The sequence below is a fragment of the Mauremys reevesii genome, linkage group 4 (genome assembly GCF_016161935.1).
Source record: "Mauremys reevesii isolate NIE-2019 linkage group 4, ASM1616193v1, whole genome shotgun sequence".
Classification (NCBI taxonomy): Eukaryota; Metazoa; Chordata; order Testudines; family Geoemydidae; genus Mauremys; species Mauremys reevesii.
This window is the reverse complement of record NC_052626.1, coordinates 112,548,498-112,573,556: the sequence shown is the minus strand read 5'-3', so window position 1 is coordinate 112,573,556 and position 25,059 is coordinate 112,548,498. Positions and strand designations below refer to the sequence as shown.

Genomic DNA, 25,059 nt, shown 5'->3' with positions numbered 1-25,059 from the left:
AATTTCATACAATGACATACTATACACTGAAAGGCAAGTACAATATTTATATTCCAATTGATTTATTTTATAATTATAAGGTAAAAATGAAAACATCAGCAATAGTGTGCTGGGGCACTTTTGTATGTGTGACTCTGATTTTGTAAGCAAGTAGTTTTTAAGTGAGGTGAAACTTGGGGGTACAGTAGTCAGGAAAGGCTGAGAGCCACCCACCTAGACCCCATTTCTTTAGTTTACTTATGAGAATGTCATGTGATACTGTGTCAAAAACCTTATTAAAAATCAAGATGTATTACATCCCCCATCCACTAGTCAGTAACCCTGTCAGAGGAGGAAATTAGGTTGATTTGGCAAGATTTGTTCTTGACAAATCCACACTGGCTACCACCTATTACCCTCTAGGTGCCTACACAAAATGCTTCTTTAATAATTTGTCCCTGTATCTTTGTATTGAAGTTAAGACGATTGGTCACAGTTCCCCGGGGGGTCCTCCTTGTTCCCCTTTTTAAAGATAGGTACTATGTTTAGATAGGTATCGTGAGATCTCGCGTGTCCTCCATGAGTTCTCAAAGATAAATGCTAACACTTCCAAGATTGCTTCAGCTATTTCCTTAAGTACCCCAGGGTGAATTTCATCAGGCCCTCGTGACTTGAATACATCTAACTTATCTAAATATTCTTTAACCTGTTCTTCCCCTATTTTGCCTAGCATTCCTTACCCCTTGTTAATATTCACTGCGTAAAGTATCGGGTCACCACTAACCCTTTTAGTGAAGACTTAAGCAAAATAGGCATTAAACACCTCAGCCTTCTTGATGTCATCAGTTATTAGATCTCATTTTCCACTAAGTAGGGGACCTACACTTTCTGTCATCTTTCTCTGGCTCCTAATGTATTTATAGAATCTCTGCTTATTGCCTTTTCAGTCCCTTGCTAGATATAACTCATTTTGTGCCTTAGCCTTTCTGATTTCGTCCCTACGCCCTTGTGCTATTCTTTTAGACTCCTCCTCAGCAATTTGTCCATGTTACCACTTTTTTTGTAGAATTCTTGTTTGATTTTTAGCTCCTTAAGCAGTTCCTAATGGAGCAACGCTGGCCTCTTACTATTCTTCCTATCTTTCTTTTGCATCCTCCACAAAGTTACACAGGGTCTGTTCTTTATTTCCTTCAGCATATTCATACCTATGAGTGGGATAGAAAGGTGGATGGATCCAGTCATTGTCTATGAAATATTCCTGTAGCAGAGCAGAAAGCCTTTTCCCCTCTGCTCCTGCAGCATTGTTCAATAGGCCAAGTGCAACGCAGGGTTTGTTTTCCTCAGTGGGATACCGGACTCGTTGGCCCGATGGTCAAATGTTGTCCAGCAATCCCTATACATGACTTTTAAAGAAATGCAAGATTCGTCTGGGTAATCAATGTTTTCGTCCCACAAATCCAGACATCTGTGTCTTAGGGCCCCACATGTGACTCTGATGGGGTCAGTGAGGAATGCACCAAAGTCACAGAGGGACCTGTGTCAAGTCCCTCCATGCCCACGTCCTGAATCAAAGAAGGTTGGCCCACTGTGTTCTCTGCAGAGGGTTGGTCTCACCAAGAAGCCAGGCAAACAGCTGGTCTTTAAGTAACATCTAGAGCCAAAATGGAACCGCCTCCCTGAAGGTCGAGCTTCCAGCAAAGCAGGGAAGGGACTGAAGAGCCAAATCAAAGTCAGGGGAAGGGCTGGGCACAGAGTGGGGAAAAGGTTTTCATCAGTTTGCTGAACTGCTAGGGAGAAACCCCACAGCTGACAAACACTCCCCTTTCCTGAAACCAAAACACGATGGCTTAACATCCCAACCACGCGGGATCAACATCATTCTCTAGGAACACCGGCGCAGAGGCAGCAGGCAGGACTAGCCATTTAAAATAACCAAAGACTTAGGATGTGGAACTTTCCCCCCTGCAGGACACATGTATATTTCAACCTTCCAACCAGCACCCAGTCAGTTATGATTTTTAGTAGCAGCTGCTCCTCCAGGGAAGAGATGCACCTTGTTTACAATGGTGTCCTGTTCATTATCACGCGGTTCTGCCCACAGGAAAGAACAATTCGTTCATGGGTGCCTCGATTATTGCGTTGAGGTGCCTGGCGGCTTAGGCATAGGAGCTATGAGAGAGGCTGGGGAAGTAGGAGACAGTATGGTCCAGTGGATAGGGTGCTGGTCTAGAACTCAGGAGACCTGGCTCTGCTAATGACCTGCCATCTGACCTTAGGCAAAGCCCTTCAGCTCCCTGTGTCTCAGTTTCCCCCATCTCTAAAGTGAAGACAATGCCACATAACCTCTTTTGTGAAGTGCCTAGAGACTTACGGATGTAAAGAACTAAGAGGCCTGGTCTTTTCACGAGTTGCTGTAACAAACCACGCCACAACACCATCCATTTTCCCACGAGGCACCAAATATCGATTAGCAAATGGATTTTTAATGGTTCTTCTGTACTCCTCATTTAAGAAGTTTATTTAGTAACGCACGGTATCGGGTTACGCTAGTATTGGGGTCTTGTGATATATCGCTGATCAGCTATGGCTCAGGGCTCTGCCACGTCAGCGAGGCCGCTCTGGCAGCTGGACACTGATCGCCGCTAACAGCTCTGTGCCCAGTTGAACAGGCCAGTTTTTGAACAGGACAGGGCGATGCCCGTTAAAAAGCGAAATGAAAGTTAAAAATCAAAATCAAAAATCAAAATAAAGAAAGAAAAAAAAAGCATGATAAATCTATGGCGCAAGATTTCTCCAAATGAAACGCCTTCTCTATCAAAATCAAAAGAAAAATCAAAATCAAAAATCAAAAAAAAATTTAAAATCTCACGCCATCAAAGGGCTCAGCAAGAGCGCGTGACAAACAGACACAAAGAGGTGCCAAGCTATGGACAACATGGCCTGACTGACAGTGGGACCAGGACATCTCGCAGCTCCTGCAGTATGCTTGGCCAAATGCCAAGCTTCATGCCTTTCCACATGCTAAAACATTCTGGGTGGTCGGCTACTCACATGGCCCACAGTGAAAGCACCCCCCAGACCCACCCAGAAAAGAAACCTCTTCAAATCTTTACCATTTCTCTGCACTCTTTAACTGACCTGCCGATGCTGCATGCTGCAACTGATAGACTATGCCTTGCAGCACAGCTATGGTGCCTGCATGGGTAGCCGCATGTGTGCCTGATGGTACCCGTCCCATTCATCCTCACTTTCAGCCTAAGGGCTGCAAAGCATGATGATGACATGCATCTGTGACGACCAGCATCTGTGAGGTGGCAAAAGGGTGGGGGTGATTTTCATGGTAGATGGTGTGATATCCATCATGAAAACATAGAAACAGGCAAGGGGGCTGAGCCCCCACCAGCCCCCCCAAAGAAAAGTAAAGAAAGATTCTTGTGCCCCTGACCTCTCAGAGGGCTGCTCCCTCTCTCCTACACACTCCTCTCCTCTCTGGTCTCACTGCCCTCTCCTGGGCTCCAGGCTGCCTCTCCTCACACACTCACTGTGTCTGTCTTATTTCTCACTTTTTTATTACTTCACACACTTCACACACATGGGGGCCCAGGGGTACATGTAGGCTGGGGAAGGAACGGATCAAGAGGGAGGTGTTGTTGGTGTGAATAGAGCAAAGCAGAATACAATAATAAATTTCTTGCAATCTGGCTGACACAGAGCAGCTGCTCTCTCTGGTTCTCTGATACAGTGGTTCTCTCAGTTCTCTCAGATATGATAGGACAGGACTGATTCTATTTTAGATAGGAAGGAGGGGGAAGGGATTATTTTGTCCCAGATTTTTTTTTTTTTACTAGCCTGGCTGAGGGCAGCTTTGCACAGCAGCAAAGCAGCAAGACAAACAGTGACAACAACACAATCATCTTCATACAATCATCTTAATTTATGGTATGGTAGATGGTGGATGATAACCATCTCCATGTGCATGCATGCAAAAAAAGCAAAAAGTGCTGTGCTGCGCTGCTGAATGCTGTCTGTAGTCTAGTCCACACACACATACAGTCACACACACAGGCACACAAGGCACCATGGGCTCCATGCTGCCCCATCTGCCAGCCAGAGGGAAAAAAAAAGGGAAAAAGGCATGTGTCTGCCCTTTGCGTTGGAAGCGGAAGGAGTGACTTGACGACATTTACCAGACCCCAAACACAAAAAATGATTCAACCCCGGGAGGAGGAGGGGGAGGGAGGGGGGGGGGAGGGATGGAAAGGATGGATACATGGGAGCAGCCCACCACACTCCAGCTCCCACAAACTAGCCGGACTCGGGACCGGACACCACCACCACCGATTTTGTGTTGTGTGTGTGCCACGCACACATTTTTTAAAAAATTTTTTTTAAAAAACGGTTTTTTATGCAAATTCGGAATAGTCCCGTAGTGTAGACGTACCCAGAGGGAGTGGAATTAGCAGCAACAACAGGCTAAGTATTTGTGGAAGGGAAGGAAGGAAGCGCTGGGATGCAGAGAAGGAATAGGTGTCTACGATACTGAGACACCTATTGGTTGGGCAGGTTGTCAGCAAGAGATGGCCTGTAAGGTTCTGAAAGGCTAAGGCAGCGGTAAGGGCTGCAGTCTACCTAAAATGGGGGTATCACTCTGACTACAACCCTTCCTCTCTAAGGCCCTGTCTTTACAAGAAAGTAGCACCAGGTCAAATTCAATCTCTTTTAAAGCCAATTTAGTTAAACCAGTACAATCCCCTTTGTGGACACTCTTATAGCAGTTTATTTTAAACCGGTTTCTAATCGATTTACGATAAACTGAAATAAACCTTGTTTAAACCAAAAATAAGAATCTCCCTATTCACATTGTTTTAAGTCACAGCATAACTCTAAATGAAGTTTAAATTCACCTCTTAAACTGAATGGGGGGCAACTTTCTTGTGTAGATAAGTCCTAAGGGTTCTGCTGCTGCATCAGAGGAGGAGAGAAAGCTTTCACTGCTCAGATCCATGCTACAGGAAGGCGCTTCAACACCCCCTCAGCTATCGCCTGCCCTTTCTGCCCATCAAGGCCAAGCAGATGATTCAGAACAATAGCTCCATCTCCCAACTACAACGCTTAACAACACTTTACATGCCCAAAGAGTAGCTACTTCTGTCTGAGGATCTCAAAGAGCTTTGAGAACACTAATGAATTACTCATTTCACACAGCCACTGAGGCCAAGAGTTTAGGAGAATTCAAGAGAGGATTAGACTTTTAGTCATACTTAATATTAAGGTTCCATTTATAAATTGGTTAATAAATAATAATAATAATAATAAAATCTAGCTCTTATGTAGCAAACGGTTCGTAGACGCTCTAAGCATGTTACAGACAGAAGTGGCATGTCACAGAAGGTTATAAGCACACTGCTAGAAGATAATGTAGATTATTGTAAGCTATGATTATAAGCAGGCTATTAACCTCTTGGACTCGGTAACAATCTATAACAAGTGAGTGCCTGTTTATTAAACACCTATTAATCACTTTTTAGCCCTTTCTGAACAGAACATAAAGTATGAGCAGACATTTATCTGGCTCACCAGAACGTCGGCAGTTACAGCAGGTATCAGTGTTAACAGGGATATAAATTCTCCAGCTTCAAGGCAGAAGCCAGCCACTAGCTGATGGAGGTTGAGAAGAAACATCCTCCTTGAAGGAGGTTATTCCAAAACTGTTCCCTGTTGGGTTTCTTGCATCTTCCTCTGATGCATCCGGTGCTGGCCACTGTAAGTATGGCAATTACATCCTTATCCCCCCGTAAAGACGAGACAGAGCAGCCAACCATCTCCCTCAACGTCTTAGAGTGAGTCAGCAGCAGAGCTTCAAATTGAATCCAGGTCTCCTCACTCTGCGTCTTGTGTCCTAGCCACTAGGCCATGCTGCGAAGAATGCAGTTTGCCCCAACAACTGCTTGGTGGAAGGCCCCATTTATAGGTTCTGGCTGGAACGACCGTTTGTTTAATGCTGGGTCTTTGTGTTCCTCTCATCAGAGCCGACAGCCTCCCTGTAGCGCAGGAGCTTCCCCCCCTCCCCTGCCCCCAAACACTTCTAATGGGAAAGCAAATCACGGAGCTGGAATGTAAGGCTGGCTCCAAGAAGGGGCCCTGCTCTCCAATTATTCCAATCAAATCACAGCAGTGTCATAAGGGGAACAAGGGTGGATGTTACAAGCAAGCAGGGCATGGGTGCACCAACACACCAATAAGGTGCGGCAACAAGAGCTGAAGAGGGAACTGAACTGACCTGTACACAGGTGAAACAGACATTATTTCACCTGCTTTGTGTAGGTCACAGACAGCACGTTGGAGATATCCACACCATGCACATGTTGTAGGAAGAAGTTCCGGAACAATGGCATTAATACACACACTTCAGGCACCTGCACTCACAATCTACCCTGAAACCACACACTGGGGCCTATCCCACCTGAGTGACAAGCCGGGGCACAGTCCCTGCAGCTCTCGAGTGATTCCACAAAGAGCCACCAACTGGCACATGGCAGACAGCAGAGAAGATGGAGATATTTCAATAAGCAAACTGATTTTCAGGCTGGGGGGGGGGTTTCATATAAACAGTGAGCTCCCATTCATGCAGGCCTTTACTGCAGAAGGATTTAAGCTAATAGGCATCAAACAGAGCAGCATTACACAGCCAACCCAGGGGCAAAGAACAAACATCTGCACGGAAAGATTGCAGATTGTTCCGGGATGACTGTAGAGTGTTCCTGAGTATCAGAGAATAAAATCTGAGCTCCATACTCAGCAGCCAGCAGTCTGTTCTACATGCCACTAAGTGCATCACCAGGAAACGTGCCACTAGGTATTACAGCACAGGTTTGTTAAATGGCTAAATCAGGGGCTGAGAGGTTGCTTTCTGGCTTCCTCACCCAGGGAACCCCTATGACTGCTGAGTTCACAACTGAACACAGTCTTTTAATTTAAAAAATGGATTAAAAGCATTATAGAAAACCTTTTCAGGTGTGAAAACTCATTTTCAATAACGGTTGGGATAGCGTTTTCAATAAAAACTGTGACAAACGTAGATTTAAAAGGCCAGAAGGGACCATTACAATCAGCTAATCTGACCCCTGTATAGCACTGGCTAAATTCCCTCTAAGCTGCACGGCCACACAGCAGGCTATCAAAGGCCGTGAAGGTGGGAAGAGGTACCTCTCCCCCAGCCCCAGGCTGCTGTGGCGAGAGAAGGATGGGGGAGTCCTCTCTCCCCACTGCAGCCCCAGGCCAGCCTGCACCCCAAACTCCTCATCCCCAGCCCCACCCCAGAGCCCGCACCCTCAGCCAGAACCCTCCTCCACACACACTCACACACCCCTCAACCCTCTGTCCCAGCCCTGAGCCCCCTCCCACACTCTGAACCCCTCGGGCCCACCCCTGCCACACATCACCTCCATATTGGTGCACATAACAAAATTCATTCCGCACATGGACATAAAAGATTAGAGAGAACATGGGCACTGGCCACAAATTTCCTCCAGTTACCCCTGTATTGAGCATATTAACTTGTACTTGACTACAGCATATCTCCCAGACAGGCATCCAGTCTCCATGGAAAAGACTATCATCTGTGTTCCCCTCATTCAAACTTGTAAATAAGAGCTGGTCGGAAAATGAAAAATTAGTTTCATGAAAAACATCTCAGCCATTCTGACTGAGAGACATTTTAAATGGAACCTTTTTAATTTTTGATATTTTTTAAATTTGTATTCGAAAACATTATCCAAAACGTTATTGACACTGGGTTTTTGCAACCAAACAGTTTGGGTAACCATTTTAGTAGCACTTTTTTTTTTAAATGATATTTTTTGTGAAACATCATAAAAATGTTTTGTTTTTCCATGAAAAATTTAGATTAAAATAAATGGATCAAGAGGCCAAATTTAGATTAAAATAAATGGATCAAGAGGCCACTTTTTGATGGAATTTTTTTTATTCCAAACATTTTGACCAGCTCTACCCCTAAGGAACAAACCAGCTCATGTAGCATGTACCACATCCCTCTGTTCCCAACGTGACAGAAAGGTCCACACAACTACCTACAGGGATGGAGCTTCGGGAGGGAGGAAGAAAGAAGGGGATGGTTGGTCAGGTACAAAGCAAAAGCATTTCAGGCGAGTGTCTCAGCACACCGCTTTCCTCCAGTGTGAAGATGGTTTCATCCCCAACCCCCAGTGCGCCACTCACCCTGTTGATGGCCACTCTGGCCCTGTAGAAAGTGGTGGACCCCTCGTTGTCGGGGATGGCTCAACTCCCCCTGAGAAAGAACATAGAAAAGGAGTGAGAGAAGACAATGAGGTCTGGTTTTGTGGAGAGGGTACCACTAAGAACATAAGACCGGCCATACCGGGTCAGACCAAAGGCCCATCTAGCCCAGTATCCTGTCTTCCAACAGTGGCCAATGCCAGATGCTTCAGAGGGAATGAACAGAACAGGTAATCATCAAGTGATCCATTCCCTGTCGCTCATTCCCAGCTTCTGACAAACACTCTCAACACAATTTATAATTAGGCTTGGCAGCATTCAATTTTTACTTTTTAAAATTATTTTAATGGATAATTTCAATGTTTATTTGTAAGATTTTTATTTTTATCGATTTTAAATTTTCACAGTTATGGGAAATATGGGGGTAGGGTAATATAATTATTTAGTGATCAACGCTGAGATTCAAAAAGTTAAAAACGTTCTAAATCATTACAACACAAATTGTCAACATCACGTGTCAAAATATACAAAATAACTAACCCTTAAAGCAACAAATCATACCTGTTTTTACTATCCATTCGCTAGTCCATTTGTAATCAGCCTAATTCAAAAGTCTAAATCACTGGATTTTGACTAAGAAGTTCTCCAGCAGCATTTTCCTCATTTTGCTTATTGGTGGAAATATTTGTTGATTTGGTTTGGTTGGATACCGACATATATACCAATAAAAAACTAATCCTTCCAAGCCAACTTATATTATTCATTATTTGTATTACAGCTGCTTTTAGAAGCCCCAACTGAGAAGAAGGCCCAACTGTGCAAGGCACCACACGCAGTCCCTACCTTGAAGAGCTTACAGGCTAAAGACTAGACAAAGGGTGGGAAGGGAAAGAGACAAGGAGGTGAAGTGACTTGCCAATCAAGGTCATACAGCAGGTCAGTTGCCAGGGCTGGGACTAGTGTTCTAAGTCCCATATCCACTGGGCCACGCTGCCTCTCAAAATTGGGTAACACTGATTGCGCCCACATCTGGTTACTTGCAACCCCTGCTATAAGGGTGTTATAGAAGCTCAGATACTACAGTGCTGAGGGCCATACAAATACCTAGAGATAGTGGAATACCATTGGCGTAAAGTGGAAGAAGTGCAATTGGGATTGCTGGCTGTGGCAGTCTGTGGGAGGAGTTACTGGGAAGTAAATTGTGTCCCTCTCAACAATACAGGGTCTTGCACATTCTTTTACACCAGAGTGGCCTAGTGGATAGGGCACTGGAGTAGGATTCGGGAGACCTGGAAATATCCTTAGATACACTAGGCTTTTCTCTCTGGAGACCACAGTTCAAGTTCCAGGGTTGGGCCACAAGAGGAAATGAGTCAGGGACCAGGGGGGGGTCTCATCTCAATCTCTAATGGACCATCTAGGGGGAAAAAATGGCACCACAGCAGCCTCTCCATTCAAGAGAGGCCCAGGACTGAGACAGCCGCGGTTGGAGATGCGCTGTCAGAGCTGATGGTGGGAGAGGCAGGGAGTGCCACAGGTCAGGATTACGATGCAGATTTATGTATCGGCAGCTGTGCAATAGGGGAAACTAGGAACGAGTGCACTGGCTGAGATGCGAGGGGGAAGCTCTCATATTGTGTGTCAAATTCTAGATGCTTTCATAGACTCCTCTTTAAAAAAAAAAAAAAAAGTCATCTGACACGATCAAATCCCTTCCACACTAACACCACCATGTTCATTTAGCAACTCTAAGCCAAGTAGGTGGATCCATCTATTTTTGTTTAGTCGCTGATGTACATCCTCGGTTATGAACTCAACAGAGATGCGAGGGAGGATGGAAGTATGACAGGAGTGATTTAGAGCAGCAAACAACAAAATCTCCCTTGCGGAGTCCCAAAGCAGCCTCAGTGCGCTCCAAGGCTTGGGGAAATGCAGATGAAAAGCAAGCGAACCGTGGTGCCCTCATCTCAGGACACAGAGAAAGGATGGGCAGCTGGGAGAGAAGATAAAGACAAGCAGTCAGGCACCTGCCTCTGAGATCCCCCCTTTCCCTCCCTCTTTCCCACTGGGGTACATTATTAACACAGGGACACAAGGATCCCCCAGCTGAATGACTCTGCTGCAGCGAGCAAGCATGAATATGCATCAGTTATTATGTAGCGGCTGATCCCATGCCCGCTGCTGATTTACAGGCCGAGTGGGATTGCTAAACAAATCCCTTTTTTCACCCCCCACATGCTCACGCTGGCCTCTTTGCCCTACACTGACAGGTGCTATGAATTAACGCAGAACGCCAGGATTGGGATGGGAAGAGAAGACAGCTACTCCATCACTAAGTGCAAAGCAGGGAAAGAGATGGGCGAGGAGCTGTCTGGAACAGCCCAGGGATGCACTGAAGGGTCTCCTTCCTGTGTAATGCTGCACAGAGGAGGCGAGACGGGGCAGAGTACTTGGAAGGGACATCAGAGTCCACAGGCTCCAGGGCTCCCAGTCACCTCTGCAGTGTTAGTGTTGGCGAAAGGTGCCAGACTGACATCCCTGAATCTTCTGTCTGGCTATGTCAAAACAGGCACAGCAGCAGCAGTGTAAGCTCCACCTCACGGCCACGCCTGCCAGCAGCAACACCAGGCTGGGGGGGGACCACTTCTAGAAGTCAGGAGGCAATTAAATCTCCATGCTCATGCAGCTCAGAGCACTGCCCAGGGATCCAATTGCTAATTCGTCCTGGACGGATACCACTGACTCAATGTGTGTGCACTACTGAGAGGCCACCCACAGCAAGAGTTTGATCGAAAGGGGAAGGAAGGGTGGGCTTAAGGTTAAGGCACAAGACAGGGAGTCAGGAGACTCCCAAGTGCTGTTCCCAGATGTACCACAGCCTCACTTTGTAGCCCTAGGTAAATCAAACTGGATTTTTGGAGGCCCTCAGTCTTGGTCTAAGTACATGCTCACTGAAGCAGGGTGGATAAAAATCAATTAATACATTTAAAAAAACTGTTTTATAAAAGACTGATTTAAATGAAATTAACCTATTTAATTTATTATTTAAATTTGAAATTAAGGCAACCTGTGTTAAGGCCTAAACTTACTATCATCCACTCAAAACATTTCAATTAAATTAAGAAAAATATTCAAGCGGTACATGTTTGCTACCAAAGTTTTAAAGAAATTCAAAATACCAAACGGGTGGAAGTCACTGGCTAAGCATCTGGAACCTGAGATTGCAGAAGTGCTAAACCAGCTTTTGACAGCAGTAGCCTCTTCCGCAGGTAGAGAGAGAATATTTTCTTCATTTCAGTTGATGAAACTAGCACAGTTCAATGACTAGTTCATAGGACAGATTTAAATCATAATTGAAACCAAACAGAAAGCCTCAATTTAAATCACTGATTTTAAATCAATTTTTTCATTTGTACTTCAGTTATTGTCTTTTAAAAAGGTGCACTCTCAACAGCAGATATAACCATTAAATCATGTTGATTTACAACTCAATAGAGCCTTTATGCTAAATTTGGTAGATCTTTTTGCCACCTTGGAGGGGACACTATAACTATATGCATTTGACACAATTATATAGCTTAAAGTTTAGATTCTTATTAACTGTACATTTTTAGTAAGTCAGAAAATGGTGAGTGATATATTGCTTATTGACTAGATAATTAACTTAATAGGGTCTTTTTTATGACTTGAAGTCATAGCAGGTTTTTTCACCCTCCAGGTTCCCAGGTGCGGAAATCAACACTAGAGGCTGCCCACTGATGAATGTTGTCCCTTTTTCCTCACTTTGATACCAGCATTGCTCCTTTCTGGTTGCACACAGTTCACTGAATACAGAGAATACTTTTGTTTAATATGTCAGTTTTAAATACAAAACATGTTTGGATAATTTTTCCTTTATAGATCCAGCACATTTACAGTAGATTTATTTAACTAATAAAAATTTTAAAATGCTCATTTTTGCATTTTTAAACTGAATTCCAATATCCATCCAAATATGACATAAGAATGGCAGCCTGCTCTTATAGTGCACTCTTCAGCCATAGATCTCAAAGCACTTTACAAAAGAAATCAGTATAATTACCTCCAAATGCAGCTTAGATACAAATCACAAATAAAAAGATAAATTAAATACGAAATGCATCATTCACCTTTATCTAACATAATAAAATTAAAAAGAATCTGAATAAAATTATCTTAAGCTATATAATTGCTTAAATAAATGTGTATAGATATAGTGCAGAGGTTCTCAAACTGTGGTCCATGGACCACCAGTGGTCCGCGAGCTCCATTCAGGTGGTCTGCAGACAGCTCCCTCTAAGGTGCACACCTAGGCGGCTGCACACAAGAAAATGAAGGCAACATTAGGGGTTTGGAGAGGGTCCCATATGAGGAGAGATTAAAGAGGCTAGGACTTTTCAGCTTGGAAAAGAGGAGACTAAGGGGGGATATGATAGAGGTATATAAAATTATGAGTGATGTGGAGAAAGTAGATATGGGAATAAGTAAATAACTTTTCCTTAATACAAGAACTAGGGGTCACCAAATGAAATTAATAGGCAGGAGGTTTAAAACAAATAAAAGGAAGTTCTTCTTAACACAGCGCACAGTCAACTGGTGGAACTCCTTGCCTGAGGAGGTTGTGAAGGCTAGGACTATAACAGCGTTTAAAAGAGAACTGGATAAATTAATGGAGGTTAAGTCCATTAATGGCTATTAGCCACGATGGGTAAGGAATGGTGTCCCTAGACTTACTTTGTTTGTCAGAGGGTGGAGATGGATGGCAGGAGAGAGATGACTTGATCATTACCTGTTAGGTTCACTCCCTCTGGGGCACCTGGCATTGGCCACTGTCGACAGACAGGATACTGGGCTAGATGGACCTTTGGTCTGACCCAGTACGGCCATTCTTATGTTACCCACCTAATTAGTGGAGCCGCACAGGCGTGGCTCCACTAATTAGGTGCCTGACTCCTGAGAAGACACTCATGTAAGGTGAGGTGGTGGCCTTGGGGAGAATAAGGGGTAGGTGGTAGAGACAGTGGGGTGAGAAGAGGGGGTGGGGGGAATTTGGGATATGCAGGGCTGCGGCAGCCAGAGAAAGAGGAGACTTTCCCCAGCTCCAGAGCTGTGACTGCCAGAGAGAGATGGCCCTCCTTCCTAGCCTCAGCTCTGTGGGTGCTGTGGCAGGAGAGAAAGGGTACATCCATCACATTAGAAAGGTAAGACTACTGATATTAAAATGTGAGTTGCGTGCTTTTATTTGTAGAACTAAAAACGTTAATTATTATTAAGTTTGTTTTTTATATAGTGCTTTTATCCAAAGCACTTTACAATAGTTAGCTAATGGTACAAACAACATTTGGAAAGAGCATTAAGTGGTCCACCGAGACTCTCGGCAATTTTCAAGTGGTCCACAAGAAAAAAAAAAAAATGTTTGAGAACCGCTGATATAGTGTATTCCCTCCAGCTTAGCAAAAAGTACCACCAAATTACACCTACCACTGAGAATCAACCTCTCTTTTAATAAAATAACTAAAAAGAGAAAAAAGTACAAACAAGAAGATTAAAATCAATTATTGAAATCAAGGTTTCCTGCTTGTTGATTTAAATCATAATTAAAATTGGTGATTTAACTCTCCGATTTAAAATCTATCCACCCTGCACTGAAGTCAATGAGAGTTTTACCATGGATTTAGGTGAGAGTGGAGTTAGGACAACGCAGAATGCTTTTGAAAAATCTCACCCCATAACCACTCTGTTTCCCCATCTGTAAAATAGCCAACCACAAGGGTCTTGTGAGGCTCAATTAACATCTGCTGAGTTCAAGATATTCTAATGTAAGCTGCTATAGAAGCAGAAAGTATTCTTACTTCTACTGCTGTGGAGCTTGTTCTGGGATTCAAATAGTGCTTGGACAGAGCAAAGAATCCCTCTCTCATTACCAGGCCAGCTTGCCCTCTTCCCTTTAGTTCACCTTCAGGATTCTCAGCACAGACCTGAACCACTGTCAGTGTGGCTGCCTGCTCCCAGACTTAGAGATCTGCTGGCACTGAAACAGGATGGATATCCCGCTTGGTTTTGGAGTGACGGGCACGGGGACACTTCATGATGATTCCAATTTAAGTGGTCCGATTTCCGTTCTCTGCACCATCAGGTGTAGTGACATCAACATAATAAGACAACCCAGACCCCTTCATTTGTTCATTGTTTATGATTTGTGTTACAGTAGCATCTCCATTGAGACTGAAATCCCATTGTGGTAGGCACCACGTACACAAAGGGATAGTCTCCACCCCAAAGAGCTTATAAATGGACAGACAAAGGTATTATCCCCATTTTATAGATGGGGAACTGAGGTACAGAGAGATTAAGTGACTTGTCCAAGTTCGCAAAGGAAGCCTATGTCAGAACTGCGGATTTCTGATTATCCAAGCCCCGCTTTTAACCACAAGACTGTCCTCCTTGTCAATGGCTCAGGAGACAAGACCATTGCAAGAAAGAGGATCATTCCATTACCCCAGCCAGTCTCCAGCATCTGCCTATAAATCTGCATGGTCAGCAAAAATGGGTTTCCCCCCCACCCACAGCCTCCTTAGGAACATGCTGCAGCGATGACATGCAGGGTTTGGCCAGGCTCACCAGCCAGCACACGCAGAGATGGATCAAAGCTGAACAGAACACACAGAAAGCAAGGCCCCAGACCTGCAGGGAACGAGGCTCTACCTCATAAAAAATTAGCCAACGTTTTAAGTTTTAATTTAAAAAACTGCAAAGGGAAAAAAATGAAGAAATAGGTGGCGTGGCACCCTACCATTCTGGTGACAGGGCCTATGTAAGTCAAGTCTTTTCTAGAGTAAAATAGCTGGAGAGTTCAAACAAAGCAGTGAACCTGCTGCTTGATTCCCCTTGGGAAACCTGTACATCTAGTCTAGTGCACTTTAGGCAACTATGCTCACTCATGAAGTATAAGCCCACCTATTCTATCCTCACCATCAATCCCAACATGAAATCTGTGGACGTGGACAAGGGAAGACACAAAAAGGAAAGGGGGCTCAAGTCCACTGGCAGCAGGACTGAAATGAAACCCTTTGTGCTCATCTGTAAGCACATTTATAAAAGCGAATGTAACACACACTATTAGATAAACCACAGAACACAGCAGACTGATCCTTAGACACTTCACATGATACAGGTCATGAGGCAATGGCGTAATTTGAAAGAACGCATGTTCCATGAAAGCACCCTCTGACCAGTATATGCAAGGTTCATGCATGGCACATGCTTACATGCAACAAGGTTTGAGGCAAAACAGGAAAGTGAGCCTCAAGGCCAGTCTAAAGACACCCTCTTATCCTAAGACAAGACATCTTTCACGTCTGCTCCTAGCTCACCTACCCAAAAAGCCATTGATGTGCTTGGTTTGAGCACTGGCCTGCTAAACCCAGGGTTGAGAGTTCAATCCTTGAGGGGGCCATTTAGGGATATGGGGTGTGCAAAAAAACCAAAAAAAAACAAAAAACAAAACCACCTCAGGGACAGTACTTGGTCCTGCTAGTGAAGGCAGGGGACTGGACTCAATGACCTTTCAAGGTCTCTTCCAGTTCTATGAGATAGGTATATCTCTCTATATTATATAGAATGTGTAAGCAATATATATTTTTAAACACCCACCTACCAGCTTAACAGACTGCTAGTATAGTGTTTGGGAATGGTTACTGTAGAATATTTTTAAAATTAAAGAAAGGACTTTGCTCACAGATGCTTAATCTGTGATTATTAGTATTTGTATTACGGTAGCACCTAGAGAATCCACTTGAAATAAGGGCCCCGTTGTGCCAGGTGCTGTACAAACCCATTATAACACATAGTCTCTACCCTGAAGAGCTTACATCCTAAATAGACAAGACAGACAAAGGGAAAACAGCATCAGAGCGGCTAAGTGACTTGCCCACGGTCATACGGTAGTTCAGTGGCAGAGCCACAGATAGCACCTGCACTCGTAGTCCAGCACCACCACTGCCTCAACAAAGCTTACTGGACTTGGTAAGCATTGAGACAGACTCATCCCCCATGTCTCAGTACCTAGCAGCCCAAAGCAGGGCTTTTATTTCAGCTTTGCTCAGAGTTTGCTTTAGAAAAGGATTCTGATTGGGGGAATTTTACTGATCCACTTCTTTCAGCTTCTGGTCCAATTTCTGAAATCCTATTCTACATCTGACTCCTCTTCTTTTTCCCCACATAGGCTTCTCTCTCACATTTGGTCTCCCCTTTTCCACCACCTGCTCCACTACTGGGAAGAGCAAAAGTTACCTATGGATACAAACTTCCCAATTTCCTGCATGGCAGCCCCTTCCCTGCAGTGACAGGGCAGCTCAGGGGAGGATACAATCCCCAGCAAACAAACAGGAATTAGCAATGGCCTTTCCAAGTGGTCAGCACTGCCTGAAGCAATTCAGTCCCCCCAGGCCAGAGCTATTATCAGCCATTCCAGTAGAAGGATGCAGGCACTGCCAAAAGGAACAGGAAGAGGAAACAGGGTCAGAGTTGCACTCAAGATAAGGCTTCTGGGGTGACCTTCGGAGTCCAGTTCACTTACAACAGCTGATCTCATCCGGTTCCCTTTTGACCTGTACAGACCAAAGGCATCATTCTGAGAGAAGCCTGAATTTCAGCCTCTAAACGATGAACTCCTTGGAGAGGAGGAAAGTCCCGTGCAGCTATTTGGGGGAAGCCACAGCACAGAGAAGACCTGAAGCGCCTGTAAGTGCTCCTCCTAAAGCCTACTGGTGCCAAGTCAAAACATGTCTCCCAGATAACTAAATTCTGCAGACAACCTATAAACAGACTCCCTGCCCCCATCCTCCACACACCCACCCCCACGGGAAACTTTACAAGCCACCGTACAATATACTCACGCACACTGCATATGGTCCCAATTTACAGAGCACCAGATCATAGAGCTCCAGGGTTGCAGGCTTCCCATGGAATGTCTGGTTCGTGAACGGTTTCCCCTTCAGCAGCAATGCCTGATCCAGGAGCCTGCCCCCCAATAGCCGTACGCAGGCAGGTCACCCAGAGAAATGAAGAGCAATCCTACTCTAACTGTACCCCATTTCAACCATCAGCCCTATGGGATCCAGCCAGCCCCAGTGCTACATGCATCTCCAGCATGAGTCGAGCCAATACCCACTTTTCTAGGAAAGGAATTAAATATCTCAGCCAACCTGGAAGCAAGAAAATGGAGGGGAGTGGTTGCTAACCAGAGAGAGATTGTTGTTCACGTATAAAGAAAAATGAGAGAGAAATTAATAGAGATCATAAAATATTTGGCAGAATATTCCTCTTAATTGTGTTAGTACAGGCAAGATGCAATGCCACAGGACTAAGGTAGCAATGCTGTCAAATTTTACACACACACACACACACACACACACACACACACCCACCCACCCACCCACCCACCTCTGATATTCCACCATCTCACATCATCAAATGATTGAAAATTCCTTCTGTATTTTCAAACTCTAATATACTTTTCACTACTATGGTTTGTCTGTGGGGGGTGGGGAGGAGGTAATGGCAGTTCACTCAGCTCCCAACTCAGATACTTTCTCTAGGGTAACTGGTTAAGAGCACAGGCACAGTCATACGGGACCAGTCCTTTGGACCACTTACCTCAATATCCTGTGCCAGTACTAGCTGCTCTGAGGAAGGAGCAACAAACCCGCAGTATAACTGGCCTACTGGGGAAGTTTTTCCTGAACCCCCATTAGGTAGAAGTTGACTTGTGCATGAAGCAGGAGAGTCTGTACCCCTTCCAAACCCAGGGTTGTTATTTAGTAGTAGAGCCTAGCAACCCCAGTCATGGACCAGTAGCGCACTGTGCCAGGCACTGCACAAATGCAGAATAAAGACATTGTGCCTGTCCCAAAGAGCTCAAAAATTAAGTTCTTACTACAGATGTTATGTCCATAAAAATCATCAAATCTTTTTCCACAGTCCTGCTAAGCTCTTTGGTGTCAATGACATCTTGTGGCAATGAGTTCCACCGTTTAATTGTATAGTGAGCAGAAACTATTTCCTTTTTCTGGTTTTATATTTGCTACCTTTGGGTTTCTTTCAATGTCTCTGCAGCTCTCAGTTTCACCTTCTGGCTTCCATATTATCATGATATGGGAAGCTAGAAAATTGTCTACTGCGTCTTTTGAAAAATCCCAGCTTCTGCTGTTATTTACTAAAGATGAGAAAATTAATATAAAATTGAGAGGCAGCCTAGTCTAGCAGACAGGACCCTGGAAGCTCTGCTACTGATCTGCTGTGGGAACTTGGGCACCCTCGGGGCCTCAGTTTTCCCTTCCATCTTTTTGCTGTCTTGACTTTTTAGACTGTAAAATCTTCAAGGCAGGGATGTCTCAATCTATTTGTACAGTGTCCCGCACACTGAAGCCTTATTTTAGGACGAGGCCCCTAGATGCTACAGCAATACAAATAATAAACAACAAAATCAAACTGTAAGAATGTCTCTTAAAACCTCCTGTAGCATAAAGGCTGACTAATGCTCTAAATTAAAATATGCTAGGGCAGATTCTCAGCTGGTGTAAATTAGCTGAGGATGTATCCCTTTCAGTCACTCATCTTCCTTTGGCAGGTTTTACATTGCCAAATCTCACCGGACACTTGCAAGTTTAGTTCTGACTTTTAAACTCACATGTCGGGCTGCAGCCTCTCCCTTCCTTTGGGAAATTTAAAACCTTGTGCCTTCTCCATAATAAACATGCAGAAGGGTTTAAGACTGTCAGATGGCGCTTAAACCAAATTCTAGGTTTGGTTTTGTGGTTAATTTTTTATGAAGCCAAATATTATTAATAGAAATGTTTTTATGGATCTTAAAAAGTACAGGAATAAATTCAGTGAACACAGCTTTGTTTCCACATAAGCAGTGCATGCATCCCCAAACATTGCAGTACTGTGCTACAGCCCAAGCCTGAACGACTACCCTGCGATTTTATAGCCTCACACCCCATGAGCCTGAGTCAGCTGACATGAGCTGTTTTACTGCAGTGTAGATGTACCCTCTGAGGACAAACCTGGGTACTTTTTAGCCTACAATTATGATTGTTACCCTGTTAAAAGGGACATTCGACTCAAAATCATAAACAAGCATCTTCATCTGTGTTACTAGTAACACCTTCAATTATTGAGATGGCAGTAATTTTTTAAATCCAGTTTGCTTGTCACTCTATTTACTATCAACATTGCATGCCACTTGGGGGGGCGGGGGAAGGGGGAATCAATGATGCCAGTCTCTCTCCCACAAATTCTCAGTGCTACGATGTCTGGATTTCAAACACTGCAAGGAAAAGTGCATTTAGTTGGAAGCAACCATTTTCACTAGATTTTTTAATTGTGGAAACGTTTCTATGGATCTTACGCTGTATATAATATTCCCCCCCACCAATACAAAGTTTTGGCCAAACTTAAGTTGCTGCAATAACTATTTATCGCAGGGGTGGGCAAACTATGGCCCAGCCCGCGAGCTCCAGCCAAGGTGCCAGGTCGGGGGCCGCACCACATGGCTCCCAGAAGCCGTGCCATGGCCCCACTCCGAGGGTGGCAGGCTGCTCCACGCCTAGGAGCCGGAGAAGGGACATGCCACGGCTTCTGGGAGCCGCTTGAGGTAAGCGCCACTCAAAGCCTGCACCCCGAGCCTCTCCCCACGTCCCATACCCCTGCCTCAACCCTGATCCTCCTTCCGCTTTCCAAACCCCTCGATCCCAGCAGAGCACCCTCCCGCACCCCACACCTCTCATCCCCAGCCACACCCCTTCCTGCACCCCTGCCCCAGCCCTGATCCCCCTCCCGCCCTCTGAACCCCTCAGTCCCAGCCCAGAGCACCCTCTGACACCCCAAACTCCTCATCCCAAGCCCCACCCCAAAGCCTGCACCCCCAGAGCCCTCACCCCCTCCAGCATCCCAACCCCAATTTTATGAGCATTCATGGCCCGCCACACAACTTCTATTCCCCAATGTGGCCCTCAGGCAAAAAACTTTGCCCACCTGGTTTATTGGGAAGCACCCTCAAGTTAATGTACTGAAATATTCCATGATCGCCTATTAGAATGAATTGATTTAGTATTTATTTAAATGAGGCAAGGCTACCTGCAGCTTCTAGGGAGGCAGATAACTGTACACAGACAGCATCCTTGAGCCCTGCTCTGCTGAGACCGCTTCATTTCAGAAAAGGGAGTAGCCTGCGACACAGAATAGGATGCATCAGAGGGTAATGGCCTCCTGCTGCTGCAAAGAAGCTGCTTTATTTGATTTTTTTCTTTTTACCGAAACAAGAATATTTACAACATCAACCAGCTCTTCGGAGCCTCCTCACACCCCACCCTTTAAATAAAATAAAAATGACAATGCTATTTCAAGCAGAGCTTTCGATAACCTGGAAAAAGAGAGATTCCATGAAGTGCACTTGGGACTTGGTTAACTGCCAATCTAGTTAACATGAAAGGCACTGGGAGACATGATGGTGGAGGACTGTACAAAATCATAAAGTGAGATAAGATGGGTTAGGGTGCTTTAAAAATAAAGCTCTATGCTATGTCCAGGGTGAAAAAGGCTCAGATAGCACAGACCTGCATTTTTATTTCCAAATCAGCAGGCACTGATCCTGCAACAACATTCTGCTACAATAACTTTACTTCTGTTACACCAGTGATTCTCAACCAGGGGTACGCAGAGGTCTTCCCGGGGGCACATCAACTCATCTAGATATTTGCCTAGTTTTACAACAGACTACCAAAAAAAGCACTAGCCATGTCAATACAAAGTAAAATTTCATATGGTCAATGACTTGTTTATACTGCTCTATAGACTATACACTGAAATGTAAGTACAATATTTATATTCCAATTGATTTATTTTATAATTCTATGGTAAAAATGACAAAGTCAGTAATTTTTCGGTGATAGTGTGCTGGGACACTTTCGTATTTGCGGGTCTGATTTTGTAAGAAAATCGTTTTTAAATGAGGTGAAACTTAGGGTACGCAAGACAAATCAGACTCCTGAAAGGGGTACAATAGTCTGGAAAGGTTGAGAACCACTGTGTTACACTATCTTCTGATGACATTTGGTGTAAAGGAGTGAGACAGCTCACCCCTTTACTACTAGACCTGTTGCTCTTTGAGTGGTTTAGGGACCTCTTGGTCTGGTAGCCACACACCAGTAAATGAACTTGCTAGTAGGATTGGCTGGCATAGACTCCACCTGGCAGATCTTATAGAAAGAGCAATTGTAAGTGCTATGTATATTAAATGGCTTTCCATCCACAACCACTAGAGGAAAAAAAGCTCCCTGAATCTCTCTATGAGGGTTAACTTGTAACAACAAGTTGCTCCAACCACAGCAGGCTGGTTCAAAATAGCAAAGTGATGAGAAATACCAATGGCACAATGGTAACAAAAGCACACGATGTGTTTTAAGTAAACATGAGAGAGCGAGAGAACAAACACCTGCCTTTAAACAATTAAAGTTAAAATCCACCTACACCTCAGGGACAAGAGAGTTGTGAGAGAAAATATCAACCAAAAGCCTCCTAAAGCAAGAACCTCTCCCTGGGAGCTACAGCAGAGCTGGGCAAACTACTGCCCGCGGGCCACATCCAGCCCACGTGACCGTCCTGCCCGGCCCTTGAGCTCCTGGACGGAGAGGCTAGCCCCCCTTCCCTCCCCCGCAGCCTCAGCTCACTGTGCCACCAGTGCTCTGGGTGGCGGGGCTGCGAGCTCCTGCCGGGCAGCGCGGCGGTGTGGCTGGCTCCGGGCAGGCGGCGCAGCTGTTAGTCCTGGTGCTCTGAGTGGCATGGTAAGGGAGTGGGGGTTGGATAAGGGGCAGAGAGTCCCAGGGGGCAATCAGGGGACAGGGGGCAGTTGGATAGGCGTGAGAATTCCAGGGGGCCTGTCAGGAGGCAGGGGTGTGGATAGGAATCGGGGCAGTCAGGGGAGGGGGTTGGATAGGGGGTGGGGTTCCATGAGGGGACGGTCAGGGGACAAGGAGCAGGTGGGTCAGGGGTTCTGAGGGGGGCAGGAAGTGGGAGGGGCAGATAGGGGGCAGGGACCAGGCTGTTTGGGGAGGCACAGCCTTCCCTATCCAGCCTCACATACAGTTTTGGAACCTCGACGTGGCCCTCAGGCCAAAAAGTTTGCCCACCCCAATCTACAGAGATTCAGTTCAGACTCTGTAAAAAGCAACAGAGAGTCCTGTGGCACCTTTAAGACCAACAGATGTATTGGAGCATGAGCTTTCGTGGGTGAATACCCACTTCATTCAGACTCTGACACTGATTCAGTCTATCACATTGGACAAGTCACTTAAGCTTTCCATCCACTTCCAGTCCTTTTTTGTTTATTTAAAACGGGATTATACTGACCTACCTCATATGGTTTTGGGGAACATTAGCTAATGGTTGCAAGCTGCTTTCTATCTTAGTTACTCATGTGTCTCTCATTACCATAGCATCTGAGCACATCACAATCTTTAAACGCATTTATCCTCACAGCACACCTATGCTATCATCCCCATGTGACAGATGGGGGAACTAAGACACAGAGCCCGAGTGACCTGCCCAAGGTCACGCCAGAAGTCTGTGGTGGGGTTGGGAACTGAACCCAGGTGTCCGGAGTCCTAGACTAACTACTGGACCATCCCTTCCCCTCTTTTAAAGTTACAAAGTGTTACATAATTCCTACAGGTTCAGTTCTGCCCTTGTACAGAAGGTGCAACTATTACTGCCTACGGTAGGAACCGCTGGCGTTCAGCACCTCTAAAGAGAAAGTCCTAGGAGTTTTTCTGGCTAGATTTGGCACTGCCCTCTTATTTGTAGTAACAGAATTATACCAGGGGTTTAACAAGCACAGGAAAAGATTCAGGTAGCAACCCAATCTTCTCCTCCCTCCCCCGCACACACCTACCTTCTTATCCAAATTATGCTCAGGTCATGCTGATTCCAACCATTTATCAAATGTCAGTGCATCTGACCCATTAGCTAAGTCACTAAGCATCTCCCATTATCTTACAAATTGTCCTGTCACTAGTTTCTACTGTCTTCCCATACAGATTTTTGGTTGTTTTTTTCAATTGGCGGCATAGGAATGACTAACCCAACAAGCACATTCTGGAGGGCATATCCAAACAGAAGCAAATTTAAATCAACAATCAGGCCAAAAGGCTAAAACCCAACAACGACGATTTTCCTTTCCAACAAAAGTGAGTTCTATGCAGCTGTGGCCAACGTTAAGAATTACAGGAACTATGTTCCTTTCATTGCCTACACAGATCTAGCTTAAGTTTTTGCATAGTGCCTATCAGCATGGCATCATAAAAGAGCAGAGCACTGTGCAATCATACACAACAGGTTGAGAGCTCAGGGGTTACAGCACTGGTCTTGTAAACCAAAAGGCCTGAATTAATGTCTCTCTGTGGCTTTGGCCATTTGTTTTCCCATTTAACTGGGAGAAATGATGGCAGCAGATATAGATGAACTGCTAGAACAGATGGGCTTATACACATTGTCCACTGATCCACCTGGTAAGAAGCAGGAATTGCAAGTGGCGGGATGACAGACTAAGCAAAGCAAAGGTTCTCTCCATCCTTGAGTGGCTGTGTGCAAGTCTCAGAGTACTTGATGCTTTGCCAGACACCACTTTGCTGTGAGAATTATCAAAAGACAAACTATTTATTGTACCAGAGTTCAGCGGGGCAAGGACAACAGTGAAAATATCAAAGCAGAAACACACACAGGCTTTTTTAACTACTGGGCAATGACTGACACACACACACTCTCTCGCGCTCACCCACCCACCACCCTGAAATGCTTCTTATCCAATGTTGTCTTATGTTTTCACCCTTCATTGCACAAGGTCTCTCTGTCCCATGGCAGATAGATGCTGGAAGCAGAGGGGAGCCTGCTCGCCCGTGCCCTGACAGCAAGTAGGCACATTTGGGTGGGGGTGGAGAGAGGGGAAGGTTTGGAAAAGCTCCTTTTAGAAGTATTACTAAGATTGCTGGAGGAAGACGTGAGTCAATGAAATCTCTCCAGCACCCTTGAGTTGGCACAAGTCCACCTACCACCACAAAGAGAGGCTGGATGCCAAGAGATGTGTTTCTATTGCAACGCTGATCATGCTAGTGATGCACCCATGACACTCGAGGTGAAATGACCCACCTGGCACCACCCCCTGGCGTGAGATGCAATTTGATGATGCCAGCTGTATTATCCACTGTAGAGAAAAAGTCTTCAGAGGTTAGCTACTGAACTTCATAGGTTCCCTCCCCTGGCAGATTCCTTAGCAATACTCCTTTCAAAATGCTTGGTGCGCCACATTCCTGCTGCCATGCCCACTGGGCTAACCTTTGCAAAAACAGGCATGATGGAACAAGTGCTTTTGATCAAAGGGAAAACTCAGACAGCCAGGAGAATTCCTCTCATTTTACCAGGTCTTGCCCCACCATCCAGCTCTACATCCTTTTCCAGCTCTTGCAAAAAATTTGACATTGCCAGCACACTCATCCTTTTGTAATTTATCATTAAGACTTAACGCCCAGGGAACAGAGACTGTCTCTCACTGTGTGTCCGTACAGTGCCTCGCACAACATGGTTGTTTGCAGGAAATGCCTTGCAAGTCTATATACAGAAAGTGCATCTTCTCAGCATCTCACACCCCCATCCCAGTCTTCCATTCCTGGCAGCTTGCTACCCAAACCAGAGGGTGCTGGCAGTAGTGTGAGGCCGCAGGTTTGGTCTCAGGCGAGAAGCAAGAATGAG

The 25,059-nt window shown here is 45.1% G+C and overlaps 1 protein-coding gene across 8 annotated transcripts in view; it reads right to left on the bottom strand.

Moving 5' to 3' along the window:
• HRAS (HRas proto-oncogene, GTPase) overlaps positions 1–25,059 on the bottom strand; it is a 78,553-nt gene that overhangs the window by 30,593 nt on the left and 22,901 nt on the right. For 4 of the 8 annotated variants that reach the window (XM_039538296.1, XM_039538299.1, XM_039538295.1 and 1 more), the window contains one exon: positions 8,218–8,287. The exons of the other annotated variants lie outside the window; for them this stretch is intronic. The gene's annotated coding sequence lies outside the window, so the exon portion shown is untranslated. The remainder of the gene's footprint in view (positions 1–8,217; positions 8,288–25,059) is intronic. 8 annotated transcript variants of the gene reach the window in all.